This window comes from Danio rerio, chromosome 5, assembly GCF_049306965.1.
Source record: "Danio rerio strain Tuebingen ecotype United States chromosome 5, GRCz12tu, whole genome shotgun sequence".
In the NCBI taxonomy this organism is placed as follows: domain Eukaryota; kingdom Metazoa; phylum Chordata; class Actinopteri; order Cypriniformes; family Danionidae; genus Danio; species Danio rerio.
In genome coordinates this window covers 77,795,001-77,817,258 of record NC_133180.1, presented here as the reverse complement: position 1 = coordinate 77,817,258, position 22,258 = coordinate 77,795,001, and the positions used below count along the sequence as shown (strand labels likewise).

At 36.3% G+C, this 22,258-nt stretch overlaps 1 protein-coding gene across 3 annotated transcripts in view; it reads left to right on the top strand.

Moving 5' to 3' along the window:
- The first annotated feature begins 3,665 nt into the window (after positions 1 to 3,665).
- The window catches only part of brinp1 (bone morphogenetic protein/retinoic acid inducible neural-specific 1), a 210,239-nt gene continuing 191,646 nt past the window's right edge, over positions 3,666 to 22,258 (top strand). For 2 of the 3 annotated variants that reach the window (XR_012405698.1, XR_012405697.1), the window contains exon 1: positions 3,666 to 3,983. The gene's annotated coding sequence lies outside the window, so the exon portion shown is untranslated. 3 annotated transcript variants of the gene reach the window in all.

The window sequence follows — 22,258 nt, the reverse complement described above, 5'->3', positions numbered from 1 at the left end:
TAAACACAGACAAACATTATTTATCAGAGTTATATTAATGTTATTATTGTTTTTTGGGAGGATTTTGGGTTTATCTTGGAAGCACTATTGTAGACGTGTCCACACTTTAAGAATCATCCATATATGAGTGGGTACTTTAACTAAACCCAAAAGAAAATGAAAGAAAGAAAAATAAAGAAATATGGAATTTAATGTTTTTTTTTTGTCTGTTTATTTATTTATTTGCTGATAAATACTTTAAAATAAGATGCATGTTGTAAATGCATCAGAAAAAAATACACTTTAAATACACTGAAAAAAAAATCCTCAACTTAACAGTTTAATTCAAGTAGCTGCACAGCTTGTTTGGGTTGACTAAACATTTAACCCAAGTACTGCACCTGACCCGATTTGAGTCAACTAAAATGGCTCTGAGTTTTCTTACAATTTTAAGTTGAATCCACTCAAGAAGCTATAATTTGCTTTAAAATTTTAAGTCAACTCAAAAGGCTCTAAGTTGCATTACAATTTTAAGTTGAGCCAACTAAGAAGCTCTAAAGTGTAACATAATTTTAAGTTGCATCAACTTAATGCTAAGTTGTCTTACAATTTTAAGTTGCATCAACTCAAAAAGCTCTAATTTGCCTTAATATTTTAAGTTGCGTCAACTCAATAAGTTTAAATTTTTTTCATACAATTTTAAGTTGCGTCAATTTAAACTTCTTGAAGTTGCCTTACAATTTTAAATTGCATCAACTCAAAAGTGCTAAGTTGTCTTTCAATTTTAAGTTAAATCAACTCAAGCTCTAAGTTGCTCTACAATTTAAGTTGAGTTGACTAAAAAGGCTGTAATTGCCATGCAATTTAAGTTGCATCAACTAAAAAGCTCTAAGTTGCATAACAATTTGACATTTTTTTTAGATTTGTATGCCTATATTTAAAAAATAATAATTAAAAAAATTACAGTTGATGACATTTAATTTAATGTTGGTTCTGTCTTTTGATTCACTATAAAGAGATGCCGCATGTGTTTTACAGTCCTTAAGATTTTCAGAACCACGAACAGACACACACACACACACACACACACACACACACACACACACACACGCGCGCACACACACACACACACACACACACACACACACTCCTCCATTAGTATGACACAAATTATTCACACTTTTATGATACATTTTTAGAGATGGATTTTTAATGCAACTGGCAAATTTTACAAGGATTTTTTATTTTATTTTTTAATAAATAAACAAACATTGAATCAGGGCGACATGGTAGCTCAGTGGTTAGCACTGTTGCCTCACAGGTAGGTCACTGGTTCACCCCATAGTGCAAACACATGCACTAAAGGAGAATTGATTAACTAAATTGACCGTAGTGTACGAGTGTGTGTGAATGAGTGTGTATGGGTGTTTCCCAGTACTGGGTTGCAGCTGGAAGGGCACCCGCTATGGAAAACATGCTGGATAAGTTAGCGGTTCATTCCACTGTGGTGACCCCTGATTAATAAAGGGACTAAGTCGAAAAGAAAACGAATGAATGAGGTGCTGCATGCGTTCTACAGTCCTGAAGGCTTTCAGCACCACGGACAGCGCTCAGTCTGACACACACACACACACCTCCATTAGTATGACACAAATTATTCACACTTTTATGACACTGTTTTACAGATGGATTTCTAATGCAACCGGCACATTTTTACAAGGATTTCTGGTTTAATTTTTTATTTATTTTATTAAACGAGTCCTTTCTGTTTCACATTATTGTGATCAGGTGAGAATTGCATCAATGCAAATGAACAATCTCTCTCTGCCAATTCAGTTCAACTCAACTCAGTTTAGCTCAGTTCAAAAGAGCATTATTGGCATGACTTGTCAAGTGCATGATGGCTCAGTGGCTAGCACTGTGGCCTCACAGCAAGAAGGTTGCTGGTTCAAGTCCCGGCTGGGTCAGTTTGTGTGGAGTTTGCATGTTCTCTCCGTGTTGGCGTGGGTTTCCTCCGGGTGCTCCAGTTTCCCCGACAGTCCAAACACATGCACTATAGAGGAATTGATCAACTAAATTGGCATGTGTATGGGTGTTTCCCAGTACGGGGTTGCAGCTGGAAGGACATCTGCTGTGTAAAACATATGCTTGAATAGTTTGCGGTTCATTCCACTGTGGCGACCTCTGATTAATAAAGGGACTAAGCTGAAAAGAAAATTAATGTATGCATTAATGATATTCTGCATATATTTTACACTCCTGAAAGATTTCAGCACCACGGACAGCGCTCATTCTAACTAACTTGGCAGTGGTGTATGTCTGTCTGTGTGTGTGAGGATGACTTTGTATGGGTGTTTCCAAGTGCTGGGTTGCAACTGGTAGGGCATCTGCTGTGTAAAACATATGCTGCAATAGTGAGCGGTTCATTCCACTGTGGTGACCTCTGATTAATAAAGGGAGTAAGCCGAAAAGAAAATGAATGAATGAATGAATGAGGTGCTGCATGTGTTTTACAGTCCTGAAGGTTTTCAGCACCACTGACAGCGCTCATTCTAACTTGGCTGTAGTGTGTGTGTGTGTGTGTGTGTGTGTGTGTGTGTGTGTGTGTGTGTGTGAGAATGACTGTGTATAAGTGTGTCCCAGTTCTGGGTTGCAGCTGGAAGGGCATCCACTGTTTAAAACATATGCTGGAATAGTCGGCGGTTCATTCCACTGTGGCGACCAATGATTAATAAAGGGACTAAGCCGAACAATTATAATCAAGTAATTAAAATAATGAACTATAGTGATTACATTATACATTAATACATTCATTCATTCATTTTATTTTCGGCTTAATCAGGGGTCACCACAGTGGAATGAGCCACCAACTGTTCGAGCATATGTTTTATGCAGCAGATGCCTGGACATGATACCTGGACAAGTTGGCGGTCCATTCCACTGTGGCGACCCCTGATTAATAAAGGGGCTAAGCCGAAAGTAAAATGCGTGAATGAGATGCTGCATGTTTTACAGTCCTGAACGTTTTCAGCACTACGGACAGCGCTCAGTCTAACTACATTGGCTGTAGTGTATGTCAGTGAGTGTGTGTGAGAAGGACTGTGTATAGGTGTTTCCCAGTGCTGGGTTGCAACTGGAAGGGCATCTGCTGTGTAAAAATATGCTGGAATAGTTGGCGGTTCATTCCACTGTGGCAACCTCTAATTTAATAAAGGGACTAAACCGAACAATTAGAAAAAATCATTAAATAAAATAATTAAAATAATGAACAAGTGATCATATATATATATTATGTATAGTGATTGCATTATACATTACATTCTACATGCATTAAAAATAATTATCAAAATCCCGTCTCTCTGTCCCAATTCAACTCAATTCAGTTTAGTTTAGTTCAAAAGAGCGCTGCAGGACTTGCCTAAGCATTGCACATTACATTAACACTAATTAAAATAGTATATAGGCTATGATTATATAATACATACACACATTAAAATAATCTGCCATAAAAAATACATAATTACATAATTAATAAAAGGTAGTGATTACATAATGCATGCGTTAAAAAATCGATAATAAATGCCCTCTCTCTCTCTCTCTCTCTCTCTCTCTCTCTCTCTCTCTCTCTCTCCTCCTTCAGTCCCTCCCCTTTCTGTCTGCCATCTCCCTCCTCTACAATCCAGTAAAGTGACTCTCTCTCTTTCTCTCCTCCTCCTCGTTTCTCAGCAGAGCTCGGACTCATCTCTCCATCTCCTCTCTCTCTCTCTCTATACCTGCTGTCGGATATTTCTGCGCCGCTTTTGACCATCGGGGCTTGTATTGTTTCTCAGATGCTGCTCGGCGAACAGAACCGCAGGATTTCTGCCTCTTGAGTATGAGAGGGACCGAAGACCCGTCCGAAAACCACAGCCAGAGCCCAAAACAGCAGCATGAGCCCGGGAGCCGGAGAACTTTAGAGCCGCTCGGAGCCGCAGATTCCCGACACGCGGGAGAAGCAGATTCAGGTGAGTGTGGAAGCAGCTTTACTGGATCTGCGCATGCAAGAGCACCCCTCAATGCTGGATGGATTTTAAAAGGATGCGAACTGCAGATGCATAACATTACTGTGCGCGTGCGTATGTGTGTGCGCGCGCGCGTGATCAGATCTGTTTTCAGTCCACGCAATGCTCATTGTTGCGTGCACAAAGCCAAGTTTGCACGCGGGTGGATCGGGATTTTGGTGTGCTGTGTGTGTGTGTGTGTGTGCATCTCTGCTGAGTCAATACCCCATTAGAGCTCAAGTCTCATCACTATATGTGAATCATTGTGATGCAATGCATCCATTCAGCATCTGCTAGAAGATGCACTGCTTATTTATTTATTTATATGTATCCTTTATATTTTTTCTGCTGCATCTGCAAAGTCAATAAACATACACACGCATGCATATACACACATACTGCAGTGGGATGCATGACAGTGTTCATTCTGGCCTGCAGGATCCCAATAATGTAATGCGCATTTGCGTAAATGTACGCGTAAAGCTCGTATACGCGGAAAAGCTGGTTGAAAAAAGGGCAAATGTGGCACGAACGGCGTGTTGAGGAGGGCACAGAGAGCCTCCAAGCCGGAGGTGAACTTGTGTGCATGTGTTTCTGACGCTTAACTGGTGGGGGAGCTCTCGCACTTTTGCGCTTGATGTCAAATTTGACTTTGAAGCTTTTGGTAATTGAGTGATTATGATGGACACAAAGCGAGTGGCGCAGCCGCAGCAGCGCGGAGTCCTAAAGAGTTTTTCCGGGATGCATCCCATTACTGGAGCACTGAATCAAACCTGGTCGATGTGCACTTTTCATCTGGTCGTATTATGCGAAATTATGATGTCCGTCAATTGTAATGATCGCTCCTCTGCGCGCGCGCAGGCTCTTAGCTGATCTTTGTGGCCCAGTTTAGATTTTTCCACGTCCCAATTATCTGCAATTGATTTCTTTTGGATCGTTAATTGCAAAACATAACTGAGGAATCATGCAAGGGCAGTGCAAACTTGTTATTGATAATGATTTGGGTTATCTTATATGTGCTCGCTCTACCAATAATGTGTTATTTGCTTATTTATTTACTTATTTATTTATTTATTTATTTATTTATTTATTTATTTAATTATTTATTTATTTATTTATTTTTTACTTATTTATTACTTCAGTTCATTGTATGTTGTGATTATACGTGCTGTAATACTTGATATTATTATTATACTAACACCAGGCATGCAAGTTCAGCACTTATATAATGCAAAATCGATTTATACTTGTGTCTATTTTTATTGGAAAGAACAAGTTATGTGATAAATTAAGTATTAAATAATTTTGGCACAGTGGTTTAGTGGTTAGCACTGTCGCCTCACAGCAAGGTTACTGGTTCGAGTCCCGGCTGGGTCAGTTGGCGTTTCTGTGTGGAGTCCAATGGGTTGCAGCTGGTAGGGCATCCGCTGTGTAAAACATATGCTGGAGAAGTTGGCGGTTCATTCCACTGTGGCGACAGTTTCCCCCACAGTCCAAACACATGCGCTTCAGGGGAATTGATTAACTAAATTGGCACGTGCATGGGTGTTTCCCAGTACGGGGTTGCAGCTGGAAGGGCATCTGCTGTGTAAAACATATGCTGGATAAGTTGGCGGTTCATTTCACTGTGGCGACAGTTTCCCCCACAGTCCAACCACATGCACTTTAAGGGAATTAATGAACTAAATTGGCACGTGCATGGGTGTTTCCCAGTGCGGGGTTGCAGCTGGAAGGGCATCTGCTGTGTAAAACATATGCTGGAATAGTTGGTGGTTCATTCCACTGTGGCGACCCCTGGTTAATAAAGGGACTAAGCAGAAAAGAAAATGAATGAATGCACTTAGAGCCTTTTCAGTTGATTCAACTCAAAATTGCAAGGCAACTTAGAGTTGACACAACTTAAAATTGGAGACGTCCCAACTGTTGCTCCACCACCTGGAGATGTTCTGGGATTAATAGGGTGAAACATCAACGATGGGTGGCTTCTGATTGATGACCATGCAGCCAGCCTAAATGGCGCTGGTGGAGGAACGTGAGGCTGAAATGCCTTGCAGGTAGTTTTACCTGTGCTTACATCTATGTAAGGTGTTTTTTAGTCGACTCAACTTAAAATAAAAAATAAAAATAACTTTTTGAGTTGATGCAACTTAACATTGTAAGGCAACTTAAAGTGTTTTACTTAGCCCTCTCTGATTATTCCACTATGCACAGTCAGCTGGGTGGGTGGTGGAGCAGTGGGTAGCGTTGTGTCCTCACAACAAGAAGGTCACTGGTTTAAGTCCCGGCTGGGTCAGTTGGTGTTTCTGTGTGGAGTTTGCATGTTCTCCCCATGTTGGCGTGGGTTTCCTCCGGGTGCTCCGGTTTCCCCCACAGTCCAAACACATGCGCTATGGGGGAACTGATCAACTAAACTGGCCGTAATGTATGAGTTTGTATGGGAATGAGTGTGTATGAGTGTTTCCCAGTACTAGGTTGCTGCTGGAAGGGCATCCACTGTGTAAACCATATGCTGGAATAGACACCAGATGAATAAAGGTATAAGCCGAAGAAAAATGAATGAATGAATAATTTTCATTTTGACGGTGTGAAACTGGAACAGACAAAAACAAAACCTGATTGCAAAATAACCAGCTATCATGACAACACATTTTACTCACTTGTGCATGCAGAAACGGTCTTACTTCATGCAGTAAACTTCATATCTGAATATTTATTTTTGTAAAAATCTACATACCTTGACTAATAAATAAATAAAAATGTTATATATATATATATAATAAAAGCATTTTATTTGATTATCAACAAATGTCCTACATAAGAGTGAGAAATATCAGACTATATATTTTGATTGAGCTGTCTCTTTAAGAACAAATCATACATTACATTCTCTTGTCGGCTTAGTCCCTTTATTAATCCGGGGTCGCCACAGCAGAATGAACCGCCAACTTATCTAGCATATAGTTTGGTGATTTCTATGTTTAGAAGCCTGCTTTAAAAGCAGATATTATAGCAAAGCAACCAGTCTGAATTATCTGGCCGATTAGACTTGCATTTGCATCAAATGCACACCAAACCACACATGCATTGTCGTCTAATTAGCACAAATGAGCAGCGCTTGTGACATTTCAAGAGATTTGTCAAGAGATTTTCTTACAATGTGGTAAAGGAAAATGTCTGCATTACTTGGAAAACCTGTAGCCTGGTCATGTGAAGCAGGCCTTAGCCAATCAAACAGCAGCGTGTAGTCTCCTTCCCTGCATACTGCCACAGAGGCACCGTTAGCATTAGCAGTTATGCTTATTAGGTGAATGATTTCAGGCTTTCTTTGAACTTTCTTTTTAAACCTCTTCTGTTAAAGAAAAGCCAAACTAAACAAAACTAAAATAAGCAGTTTGCATGGAGCAATGCCGTTGTTATTTGCTCATCGTTGCAGTAAATGTCCCACTTCTTGCGTTAGAGTGGATTTCTGCTTGAATGTTTATATGTGCAGGTAAATACATTTTTTAAAGGCTATTACAAATTTGAAATATGAAAATTTCGAGCATGCATTTCAAAATAAAAGTCCGATTTGAGCAAAATAAGTTAAAACTTTTGTTGTTTTTTTGACCACACACTCCACGACCCACTGAAAATGTTCCCGCGACCCACTTTCAACCCACCAGTTGAGAAACACTGATTTAGTGAATTAAACTTGCATTTGTTCACTTGTGCAATAAATGCACACCAAACCACACATGCATGATGTGTAATGAGCACCAATGAGCAGTTGTTTCATAATTAAAATTTTGGGTTGAACTATCCCTTTAAACTGATATTTTGAAGCAGAAAATAGATAGATAGATAGATAGATAGATAGATAGATAGATAGATAGATAGATAGATAGATAGATAGATAGATAGATAGATAGATAGATAGATAAATAAATAAATATTATATATATATATATATATATATATATATATATATATATAAACAAACAAACAAAACAAACAAACAAACAAGTAAATAAATAAATAAAAAATAAACAAACAAACAAAGAAATAGATAAATAAATAAACAAAGATATATATATATATATAAAACACAAACAAATAAATAAATAAATAAATAAATAAATAAATAAATAAATAAATAAATAAATAAATAATTAAATAAATAAAAACAAAATTACAAAAGTACCAGTTTGAATGATCTATTAAATTAAGCATGCTTTGGCTCACATTAGCAATGAATGCACACTAAACCACACATGCTTTGTTGTTTAATTCGTGCAAATCAGCAGTGAGCTATTGGGGTCTTTTATACTTTTAAAGTTGGCATGAAATATCCTAAAAACAACTGCAAAATAACCAGTGGGACTGATCTGGTGAATTGCACACTAAACCACACATGCACTGTTGTCTAATTAGCACAAACGAGCAGCACACGTGACAGCTCATAATGTTAATATGGGGGTGAACTATCCATTTAAACCGATTTTAAAAGCAAAACGAACAATAATTATAATTTCAGAACAACCAGTTTGAATTATCTGGTAAATTGCACACAAAACCCCACATGCATTGTTGTGTAATTTGCACAAACGAGCAACACTTCATAATTTAAACTTTGGGGTGAACTATAATTTTTAACAGATTTAAAATGTTTTTTTTTTTTTTTTTTTTAAAGCAGAATAAAGCAATTGAAAAATAAGCTGCTGTATGCATTATAATGATAATCAACCGTGCATTATCTGGTAAATTAAACCTGCATTTGTCCACTCCTGCAGTAACCAAACCACACATGCATGTTCTGTAATTAGCACAAACGAGCAGCACTTGTGTTCCAGCACTATAAACAGCACAGGTGTGTGTGTGTGTGTTTCTCTCCTCCACACCGGTGCATCATGCAGTACCTGCTCTGATCCTGCAAATAAAGCAGCGTCCGGAGCCGTTTCTGATTTCTGTGCGTCCGAGGCAGGAATATCAACCACAGACGGGCAGCTTTGCTTTGGCAGAGGGAATAATGAGCCCTGTCTCAGTGTGTGAAAGAGTGCAGCTGGAGCTCTGAGCAGGAACGCTGGACTCCTCAACGCATGCTTGTTCATTGAGCAGGTCTGTTGTGTCCTGAACATTTAGCAGATCACCTGTGTTTATCTGTCTCTGTGTGTGTGTGTGTGTGTGTGTGTGTGTGTGTGTGTGTTTATGATGGAACAGGATTTTGATTATACAGTAGTTCAGAACAAATATGGATTATTATGCAACTCAGAGCTGATCTTAGACTTCTATTCAGCAGATCGTGTGTGTGTGTGTGTGTGTGTTCATGAGGAAACACGAGTGTGGGATTTTGTCGTTCTGAGCAATTGTGGGTTTATTATGCGACTTTTTGCTGCTTGTTCAAACTACTTATTTAAAATGAGCTGAAACAACACGACTCCTGAGGTTTTGTTTTGGCACTACTTCATTGTTTTATGTTCGGTCTACTTAAATTTGCTAAAACAATTATTTTAACTGAATTAATTTGCGTTGGGACGACATGGAGGAATTGTGTGGGACCCAGCATGTTTTACAGGGTACAGGTCTGTAGTATCGTGAAGATGACCTCGCTCGCATGCATGCAGCAGAGTGTGTGTGTGTGTGTGTGTGTGTGTGTGTTTAAGTAAACACAAGTCTGTGATTTTTATCTAGTTCAGAACAGATATGGATGTATTATGCAACTCAAAGCTGATCTTAGACTTACAGGGCCTGAAGCAAAACTCTTGGAAGGGGCTTCTGCACACTAAAATAAAAAATATTAATAATTAATAAATAAATATTATTAATAATAATAATAATAGCAACTACAACAACAACAACTATTATTATTATTATTATTATTATTATTATTGTTGTTGTTGTTTTTGTTATAATAATAATAATAATAATAATAATAATAACAGCAACAATAATAATAATAACAACAACAACAACAATAATAATAATAGTTGTTGTTATTATTATTATTATTATTATTATTGTGGTTGTTGTTGTTGTTTATTATTATTATTATTATTATTATTACAACAACAACAATAATAATAATAATAATAATAATAAATAATAATAATAATACTTTTTTTTTTATATGGCACTTTTCTGGACTCTTAAAGCTCTTTAAAATTTTTGGGTGGAAATCTCCTCCACCACTAGTGTGAAGCCACTTATGATATGGGGATGGTTAGGAGGCCATGATGGACAGTGGCCAGTGGAAATATTTGGCCAGGCTGTTGGGGTTAAAACCCTACTCTTTTTAATTATGTATTTATTTATTTATTCATTTATTTATTTACTTTTTTTTATTTTTTTGAAGGACATCCTGGAATTTTTAACAACCACCTGAGAGTCAGGACCTCGGTTTGACGTCTCATCTGAAAGATGACGCTCACTGAGCAGTATAGACCATTTCAGTATGGTGATGACATTGGCCCATGAACATTTCCTGCTTGTTGTCAAACTATTTGAATAACTGGAACAAGAGACTGTTCAATCATATCTCAAAACAGCTTTATAAAACAACACCTCATTGAAAATAAGCTGTTGAAACAGCCGTCATAATGGTATTTATGAATATGTGGACCTTGCATCCCTCAAAATGTCCTGTAAATATCATTAGTGTGAAAAGGAACAACAGTTGTCCTCGTCACGCTGCCCCCTAGTGTTCAATTTACATAGAAACCACAGAGAAGCGTGTGTTGAAGTCATTTTTTTGCTGTGTCAGGGTAATTTAGGCAGAAGCATGTATTTCCAGGGACTTTGTGTTGTCTTTAGACTTTTTTTTTGTTTACTTTGCACCGTAAAAATAAGAATATGTAACCTGGCTTACAGTAAATGTCCTTAATACATATGGTTTATGACCATTAATTGGCCTCTATTAAATTCCCTGCATAACGCTTTTTGTTGTTGTTGTTGACATTACTATGGTTGTTGTTGATCTTATCAGTGATTTTATCACATCTAATGTTTCTCCTATTAGATTAATTGTATGGTTGTTACCATGATGTGTCAATGACACTGAGTGTCTTCGACAGTAGCGCTGCACGATATTGAATAAAACTGATGTTGCAGTATTTAGTTTTTCTGCAATTTATTTATTGTGATGTGAATATTATTTCACAGGATGAATATTTGGAAAGAATGAATATTTTTGCATTGATTGAGACCATCTTTAGGGGAGTACGTCTGCTTTCATGTCATGATAAAGAATCATTTTCAATAATGTGTCCTGTAAATATCATTAGTGTGAAAAGGAACAACAGTCGTCGTCGTCATGCAGCCCCCTAGTGTCCAGTTTACATAGAAACCACAGAGAAGCGTGTGTTGAAGTACTTTTTTTGCAGTGTTTAGGTAATGTAGGCAGAAGCATGTATTTCCAAGGAGTTTGCATTAGCTTTGGACTTTTTTTTTTTAGCTTAACAGGAACAGTAAGATGCAGAAATGAGTATAATGTGGTTCTAAATGAACATGCGTGTTGTGTTGGCCTTCATTACTCACAGTTCTCCTCTAGACGAGATGCTCTTGTCTTCTTTATTGGCAATAACTGCTCCTCATGTCTTGACAGCATCAGCGAGACCTGATCGTCTGATTAATTCAAGACTTTAAGCAGATAATACCGGCACTTCTCTCTCCGGGATATGGTAATTGCCAAGTCGATCTGCGGGTTTCAGCGTTTTGAGTAATCTCAGAACACCTTGTGTTAACAGAAATTAGCGATGTGCCAAAATTAGCCCGCTGATAATAATCCCTCTATGCTAATATGAAATCGACACGGGGAACGCTAAATGAATATCGCCAGATCCATTGATCCGGCTTTGAGGATTGAGCGCCGCCGTGTAGCATTAATGAAGAAGCCCGAATCAAACATTTATAGTCAAATATTACAGATTCTCCAGTGATCCCACAGTCGGGCTGCAGCGAGGACTGTTAATATCTGGATGAGATTTCCAGCGCTGACTCTCTCATTGGTTATTGCTGTACTTTAGAGACATAGACTCGTATATCATAAACATGCATGTCAGACTGATGTACTTTATAGACTCAAACGATCACAGACTGCTATATTAACGTGAATATTAGTGCTATATTATGATGCAGTGCAATCTGAGCTGCATCCGATGCTTTCTGATGCATCTGACGTCACTAGCTCTATTTGAGTGCATTGTGTCTGAGATTGCATCGCTGAGTGAAGGGTTGCGGCTGGAAGGGCATCCGCTGTGTTAAACATATGCTGGAATAGTTGTTGGTTCATTCCGCTGTGGCGACCCTAGATTGATAAAGGGACTAAGCTGATAAAAGAATGAATATTTAAGTAATATGTTTCATCTGTGAATGAGTTTATGGCTTATGTTTTATTAAAGATCTTATCTGTAGGTCATTGAAAGCTTTTTTTTTGGTTATGCCAATGTAAATGACATTTATACTAATTTATAGTCTGATAAGTAGCATTATTAACTGCACTGAAATGCAAATAATTGAAATGCATTCAAGAAAAATGTATTTATTAGTTCAGAAAGCTTTCCAAACACACTAAAATAATATAAAACATGATATATCAATAATAAGAATATATATTAGTAATAAAAACCTTAAATGTGTAAATTAAATCAGAATTGAATTTAATATGCTTAAATTTGGAAACTATGGTTGCTTTCCTGATCTCAAAGCTGTTTTAAATGTGATCTCAGTCAACAAAATTAATATTATTATTATTGTAGTTATTATTAATATTATTATTATTGATATTATTATTATTGTTATTATTATTATTATTATTATTATTATTATTGTTATTGTTATTGATATTTTATTTATTGTTGTTGATGATGATGATGATGATGTTGATGATGATATTATTATTATTATTATTATTATTAATATTTTAATATTATTATTAATAATATTGTGTTTTTGTTGTTATTATTAATATTATTATTATTATTTATAATTATTTATATTATTAATGTTGTTGTTATTGTTATTATTATTATTTTGTTGTTGTTGTTGTTGTTGTTATTATTAGTGATATTTTATTTAGTTGTTGTTGTTGTTGTTGTTGTATTATTATTAATAATATTTTATATATATTTATTATTATTATTATTATTATTATTATTATTATTATTATTATTATTTCTATTATTAACGTTGTTGTTGTTGTTATTATTAGTGATATTTTATTTAGTTGTTGTTGTATTATTATTAATAATATTTTATATTTATAATTATTATTATTATTATTATTATTATTATTATTATTATTATTATTATTATTAATATTATTAATATTTCTATTATTAATGTTGTTGTTGTTGTTGTTGTTATTTATTATTATTAATATTGTGTTTATGTTGGTATTATTATTATTATTATTATTATTATTATTATTTTGTTATTATTATTATTATTATTGCTGTGTTGATGTTTTGGTTGTTGTTGTTGTCGTCGTCATCATCCATCATCATCATCATTATTATTATTATTATTATTATTAATATTATTAATGTTGTTGTTGTTGTTGTTGTTGCTATTCATTATTATTAATATTGTGTTGATGTTGGTATTATTATTATTGTTGTTGTGTTGATGTTTTGGTTGTTGTTGTCGTCATCATCATCATCATTATCATTATTATTTTTAATATTGTGTTGTTGTTGTTGTTGTTGTTGTTATCATTATTATTATTATTATTATTATTATTATTATTATTATTATTATTATTATTATTGTTATTTTTATTATTCATTTTTTTTCTCTTCCTTAACTTTCTCTTCTTCATAATCTTTGGACAGCGCCGGTGTATTTCCACTGAGGTTGTGTTGGCTGATTGCATTAGATCTAAAATGCTCCAGTGACATTGTGAAGTATAATTGTATCGGCGGCGAATCCTTTCATATATCGGGTCAGCCTGTGAGAGAAGTAAGGAGATTGTTCTGGGCACTGGGCGTTTTTGATTAGGCTATTAAGTATATTAGCTGTTATGAAAGCGTCCGCTCTTCCTCTGTCTTCTGTTTCATATCATTTAATAACGTCTGTGAAATAAGTCTATCAGCAGCGCTGGAGGAAACATGGCTGCCGTTCTTTGAAGAGATGATCTGATTTCTGCAATTATGAGTCAAACGACACTATAGACTGAAAACTGGAGGCTGCGTGCTGTTTTTAAATGGAGATGAAGACAGAAGCCTGAGGAATTGTGGAGATTTGGATTATATGATGTGGGTCAGTTAATGTGCAGGATTTGATTATAATCAATAATAATAATTACTGATTATAAAATATTGATGATAGATTACACTTAAAAATCTGTGCAGCAAGTTACCTTGCAATTTTTTGTTTGTTCAGTCGTTCATTTTTCTTTTTAGCTTAGTCCCTTTATTAATCTAGGGTCGCCACAGTGGAATGAACCGCCACTTTATCCAGCCCGTGTTTCACGCAGTGGATGCCCTTCCATAATAATAATAATAATAATAATAATAATAATAATAATAATAATAATAATAATATTTATTTATCTATTTATTTATTTTATTTGTTTCTGTGTGGGGTTTGCATGTTCTCCCTGTGTTGGCATGGGTTTCCTCCGGGTGCTCCGGTTTCCCCCACAGTCCAAACACACGCGCTATAGAGGAATTCGGTAAGCTAAATTAGAGGTAGCGTATGAGTGTGTATGGGAGTTTTCCAGTGATGGTTTGCAGCTGGAAGGGCATCTGCTGTGTACAACATATGCTGGATTAGTTGATGATTCATTCCGCTGTGGCAAACCCTTATTAATAAAGGGACTAACCCAAAAAGAGAATGAATGAATGAATGAATGAATGAATGAATGAATGAATGAATGAATGAATGAATGAATGTTCATAACCTGTATTTGTGTGGGTCATTTTAGGCACAGTTTTTTTTTAATGGCAAATATTTTGAGTTGACTTTTTAAAAAAATATTTTTTACAATGTACAATCGACCGTGTTGAGCATAAAGGATCATGTAATGTGGGTCATTTAATGCGCATGTTTTGCTAATTAGCATGGGTCCTCTAAAGACAAAATCCTTTCTATATTATTGAGAATAAATGAATAGATTTAACTTAAATTTAAGGCAGCAACAAACCTACATTACACAGTGTTAATTCAGCATAAATGAAATGGGTGTTGAAAATTTAACAATCTTTTGAAATCTATTTATATATAATGCAAAATTGTCTGCATTTCTCAATGAATATAGGCAATTTTTGAAGTGCATAAAAAAAAAATCTATTAGTTGATGATAAGGGTTTGATCACCGCACATCTTTAGAAATATAAACACATTTATTTATTGCAAAATATATATATATAAAATAAAAATACAAACTACAAAGGCTTGTGACAGTGTTTATTACAAAATATTTATTTCTCAAGAAATGTTTTTATTTTATTTTATTTATTATTTTTATTGTTTGCTCATCAAAGAATGCAAAAGAATGCAATGTTGTTGTTTCCACATTCTAAAATAAAATAAAAGCCAGAGAATTCAGTTAAATGAAAACAAATTTAAATAACAGCAACAAAAATGTGTTGGCGTGGGTTCCCTCTGGGTGCTCCGCTTTCCCCCACAGTCCAAACATATGCTGGTTGGCGATTCATTCCGCTGTGGAGACCCCAGATTAACAGGGACTAAGCCGAAAAGAAAATGAATGTAAAAAAATTCTAACCCTATCTTGATCATCATATTATACTGATATCTGACAGATCATGTGACACTGAAGACTGCAGAAGTGTTGCTGAAAAATCTGCTTTGTCATAGCAATACATTAATCTTCCCGGTATTTGTTCCTTTAGATGAAAATGAATGAACAGCAACCAATAAACTGCATAATTATGTGTTTGCAATTGTATCCCCTTCACTAAAACCAACTCTCTTCTGGCTCTAAATGCCCCCAAATGGATAATTTGGGTCAAAATAATAACATAATCCCAGTCAAGACCCCTGAAATGCAGATTACATGCTTCTAGACAGTAAATCGTGTGGCCCTTCAGAGGGGAAGGTTGGCGACCGGGACTTTCTTTTTTTTTTTTTTCGCCTGATCTTCATAAATTATTAAAAGCCATGGTCATTTGCGGCGATTAGCCTCAATAATTCATACAATTATGTAATGAAAGGGCTGAATGAAAGGCTGCGCAGCGGGAAACACTGGTGACGGGGCCGAGAGAAGCTGAAGGCCACCAGCTGCCAGTGAACACCGCTGGGCACATTAATAAACAATGCCAACCTGTGGAGAAGCTCTGTGCCAGCTGGCAGAACTTCACCAGAGTCACTGCACTACAGCCGAGAAACACTGCACACACTCAAGAAGAAGAATCAGCGGATCATTCAATCCACACACCTGAGCATGATGATGATGATGATGATGATGATGATGACTGGTGTTCAGATATGGAGGTCTTAACACCATCTTTACATCTGCTCCTCTGATAAAGCTTCTTGTCCCCACGTTTAGAACAGATGTAGAAAATTTTTTTTTAATGTAAACACTTTACTGTAAAACACACTCTTAAACTGCACTATAATAACATACTTGGACATGTTGTAGTAATTGTACTGTTGCTATGGTAACAATTATATGTATTGATCTGCTGTGGTGATTCTGTAGTTGCCATGGTAACACCTGTCATAATCTGTCTTGGTGATTCTACAGTTGCTATGGTAACCCAACAATAAGAATTTCTCTGTTGTGGTGATTCTACAGTTGCTATGGCAACAACTATAGTAATTGATCTGCTGTGGTGATTCTACAGTTGCTATGGTAACACGGCAACTACAGTAATAGATCTGCTGTGGTGGTTCTACAGTTGCTATGGTAACAGCAACTACAGTAATTGATCTGTTGTAGTGATTCTACAGTTGCCATGGTAACTCATGAGCTATAGTAATCGATTTGTTGTGGCGATTCTATAGTTGCTGTGGTAACACAACTATAATAATTTATCTGTTGTGGTGATTCTACAGTTGCTATGGTAACAACTATAGTAATTGATCTGCTGTGGTGATTTTACAGTTGCTATGGTAACAGTAACTGCAGTAATTGATCTGTTGTGGTGATTATACAATTGCCATGGCAACAACTATAGTAACTGATCTGCTGTGGTCAATCTACAGTTGCTATGGTAACTCAGCAACTACAGTAATTGATCTGCTGTGGTGATTCTACAGTTGCTATGGTAACAGTAACTGCAGTAATTGATCTGTTGTGGTGATTCTACAACTGCCAGCGCAACAACTATAGTAACTGATCTGCTGCGGTCAATCTACAGTTGCTATGGTAACACAAAAACTACAGTAATTGATCTGCTGTGGTGATTCTACAGTTGCTATGGTAACACGGCAACTACAGTAATAGATCTGCTGTGGTGGTTCTACAGTTGCTATGGTAACAGCAACTACAGTAATTGATCTGTTGTAGTGATTCTACAGTTGCCATGGTAACTCATGAGCTATAGTAATCGATTTGTTGTGGCGATTCTATAGTTGCTGTGGTAACACAACTATAATAATTTATCTGTTGTGGTGATTCTACAGTTGCTATGGTAACAACTATAGTAATTGATCTGCTGTGGTGATTTTACAGTTGCTATGGTAACAGTAACTGCAGTAATTGATCTGTTGTGGTGATTATACAATTGCCATGGCAACAACTATAGTAACTGATCTGCTGTGGTCAATCTACAGTTGCTATGGTAACTCAGCAACTACAGTAATTGATCTGCTGTGGTGATTCTACAGTTGCTATGGTAACAGTAACTGCAGTAATTGATCTGTTGTGGTGATTCTACAACTGCCAGCGCAACAACTATAGTAACTGATCTGCTGCGGTCAATCTACAGTTGCTATGGTAACACAAAAACTACAGTAATTGATCTGCTGTGGTGATTCTACAGTTGTTATGGTAACACAACAACTACAGGGATTGATCTGTTGTGGTGATTCTGCAGTTGCTATGGTAACACAACAACTCTAGTAATTGATCAGTTGTGGTGATTCTACAGTTGCTATGGTAACAACACTATTTTAATTGATCTGTTGTGGTGAATCTACAGTTGCTATGCAATCATGACAACCGTGGTAATATACAATACACCGTAGATTACTGTCGTAAAATTGAAAGTATTCTACATTATGCATTACAGTTTATCAATTCGGTAGTAGTTAATGCTACAGTATGACGAAGCGTTTATTGAAGAGTAAAACAATATATTAAATATACCATATATTACTTATTTTAATATTTTTTTTAAATAGTATGGTATAAAAACACTAGTATTTAATATTAATAACAGCCACCTCAGGCGTTCTTTATTGTCTAGCTGCAGGTTGTCAATTGTCCCTTACGTAACTAATGAAACCATACGGCTAAGCTTTACAATAATAACAATGATGTACGATTTAAAGTTTAAGTTCGTGTTATTGTCTATAAAATAAAGCACCGTAATGTCCATCTGGTAAACGGTATGAGATAGTCGTCACTTATATACGGTAATTGTCATATACTCCGGTGACCAACACTCAGACGTTTACAGTGACAGCATTTTGATAACCAGCAATCATAAATGTGCACATCTGAATGTTAATGTCCTCGATTATCTCCGCATGGAGCCGGAGAACAGCCGTGACTCAGCATAATAAACGCAGAGTCGAGGATCCTCTCAACAACAACAACAAAAAAAATCCTGGATCCGTTCACTACCTACAATTACTGCGAGACTGACAGCGCCTTCCACCCACATTTACATTTAGCTTTAAAGCAGGCAGGACTTATAATTGAGTCTTAAGAGTAGCTGTTCCTAGATCAGGGGTCACCGCGAGGCCAGCTGTTATCGGAAACCACTCAAGAAAAGAGAAGAGATAAAAGCAATAAAGTGCTCATTGTGGCTCTTTTTTTTTGTTGCCGGCGGTTGGCCCTGTTTTCTTCAATTTCTGAACACAGAGATGCTTTAGAGATACTACGGAAAAGAAGGAACAACGACAGGTAATCTTTTGCCACCGCTGGCCTGTGTTTAATGGAGTAGTTCACACTGAAATGAAAATGAAAACAGCGTTCAGGTTCCTCAGTAAAGCAGAACGGAAGATCTTAAGCAGAGGGTCTGAGAAGGGCATTCATTCATTCATTCATTCATTCATTCATGTATCTGTCATTTATTCATTTATCTGTCATTCATTTATTTATCTGTCATTCATTCCTTCATTCATTCATTCATTCATTCATTCATTCATTCATTCATTCATCTGTAATTCATTCATTCATGTATCTGTCATTTATTCATTTTTCTGTCATTCATTCATTCATCCATTCATTCATTCATTCATGTATCTGTCATTTATTAATTTATCTGTCATTCATTCATTCATTCATTCGTTCATTCATTCACGTATCTGTCATTCATTCATTCATTCATTCATTCATTCATTCATTCATTAATGTATGTATCTGTCATTCATTCATTCATTCATTCATTCATTCATCTGTAATTCATTCATTCATGTATCTGTCATTTATTCATTTATCATTCATTCATTCATTCATTCATTCATTCATTCATTCATTCACTCATTCATTCATGTATCTGTCATTTATTAATTTATCTGTCATTCATTCATTCATTCATTCATTCATTCATTCAATTATCTGTCATTCATTCATTCATTCATTTATGTATCTGTCATTTATTAATTTAACATTCATTCATTTATTCATTCATTAATGTATGTATCTGTCATTCATTCATTCATTTATTTATTCATTCATTCATTCATGTTTCTGTCATTTATTAATTTCTGTCATTCATTTATTTATTTATTTATTCATTCATTCATTCATTTACTGTAATTCATTTATTTATCCATTTATCTTTCATTCATTCAATCAAAAATCCTGTTGTCCAACGTCTTGCCTAATTAACCTAATAAAGTTAAGCTTTACAATTGCACTTTAATCTGAATACTAGTATCTTGCAAAACGACTGTAGAGTATTACGTGCTGAGACAAAATAAATTAAAAAATGCTATTATGTACATCATTCATTCATTCATTTTCTTGTCGGCTTGGTCCCTTTATTAATCCGGAGTCGCCACAGCGGAACAAACCGCCAACTTATCCAGCAAGTTTTTGCGCAGCGGATGCCCTTCCAGCTGCAACCCATCTCTGGGAAACATCCACACACACATTTACACACACACAGTCATACACCACTGACAATTTAGCCTACCCAATTCACCTGTACCGCAAGGCAGGGAGAACATGCAAACTCCACACAGGAACGCCAACTGAGCCGAGGTTTGAACCAGCAACCCAGCGACCTTTTTGCTGTGAGGCTACAGCACTACCTACTGCGCCACTGCCTCGCCCCTAAATAACATATTTCAGATTTTAAAAATGTGTAAAGCGCCCTCTTGTGGACTTGTCATCTGAAACCCAACAGAACGTACCCAAAGTAATGTTTCAGATTTGTAAAAATGGAGGCAGCGTTCTCTAGTGAATTTGTCATCTGAAACGTGCAACAAAACGTACTGTAATGAAAGTATTTCACATAAAAGAAATGTAGACAGCGCCCTCTAGTGGACTTGAAACATGTACCTTAAATAACTTATTTTTGATTTACAAAGGTGTAGAGCGCCCTCTAGTGGACTTGAAATGTGCAACAAACATACCACAGGTAGCATATTTTACATTGACAAAAACGTAGATGTCGCCACCTAGTGGATTTTTCATTTGACATGTGCTATAAATGTACCTGGAGCAACATATATCAGATTTTCAGAAGTCTAGAAAGTGTGATCTAGTGGATTTGTTGTCTGAAACGTGCAATGAAACAAACTCGGAGCAACGTATTTTGCATTTAACAAAAAATGCAGACTAGCATAAATTTTCCAATGAGCCTGCATGGGTGGTAAAGAGTGCTGCCGGCGTGGGTCAGATTGCAGAATCTGCTGGAGTAATATATATAAATATCGCGTATTTCCTGAGGCTGGTTAATATTCTCTCCTCATCTGCCCTCTCCATATCACTCCATTGTAGCTGCTTTTAAGCCATTCACAGACCAGCTTCAAAGTGGAAGCTTCACAGAGCGTTATTAGTCTGTTTTTCTAAACTAAAGTGCAATATCAGCTCGGGAAGGAGAGAACAGAGGCAGGGGAAAAGTAAAAAGCTGTGGATTTGATCCGCTGGGAGTGAAGCGGTGACGTGAGAGCGCGGCTGTGGCAGTCTGCTTGATTTCCCCATAATTACCCGGAGTATTTTTGCCCTCTGTTTCTGCCCCGGTCTCTTCGTCGAATGGAGCAGCTATTCTTTAATCTTGTCACTTCTCAGGACTGTGGAAGTGAGCTCTGGAAGTACCTATTAGAGGAAGGAAATTGCACAGGCCTCTCCCTTTGGCCCTTCCGGATGGTTTGAGAAATGAAGAAAGAGCGGGTCAGCGCAGAGACGCAGCGCTGGACTAAAAGCGTGGAGAGACTCTGAACGCCCCGAGAGACGCAGCGCACACATCGGGATCATCCGGATGCGGATTTGGAGAAGAGTAGAGACTGTATAATGAAACACAGAAGATGAGTTTTCTAGCCCAACATCCATAAAACATGATGCTTTTACTCCAGAAACTGAAGGAGCTTTTCTACCTGCAATTTTGGCTTTCTCTTTTAATTATATGGCATTTTTTGAAGACTCCCTGATGTTGATACCAGTAACTGTGCTTTTCTGACCTTAAATTTTGGCTTTCTTATTTAATTATGTACTATTTCTTTAAAAAGCATGAGTAACTATTTATTTATTTATTTATTTATTTATTTATTTATTTATTTATTTTCTGTCCATCTGGGGCCTGTTTCAGTAAGGAGGTTCAAACAACTCAGAGTTTAAACTTGAACTCTGAGTTGATTTACCGAGAGATTAAAAACTCAGAGTTTTCGGTTTCAGAACAGCAGATCTGAGTTGGGTCAATCAACTTCGAGTAGACCAACTCAGAGTTAAGCGCGCACACCGTGACTTTAAAAAGGCATTATCAATGGAGCGCAGACATTACGAGTGACTATGGCAATATCTTATAAAAGAGATCACCATTTCTTTCTCCAGCTGAACTTGATGTTCTCATGCAAAGTTATAGCAAATATGAGTGTATATATTTGAAAAGAAGCAACCATCAGTGAAGAAGAGACAGTTAGCGTGGGAAAACAGCTGCTCAAGTTAATGCCTAATTTCACTTTTT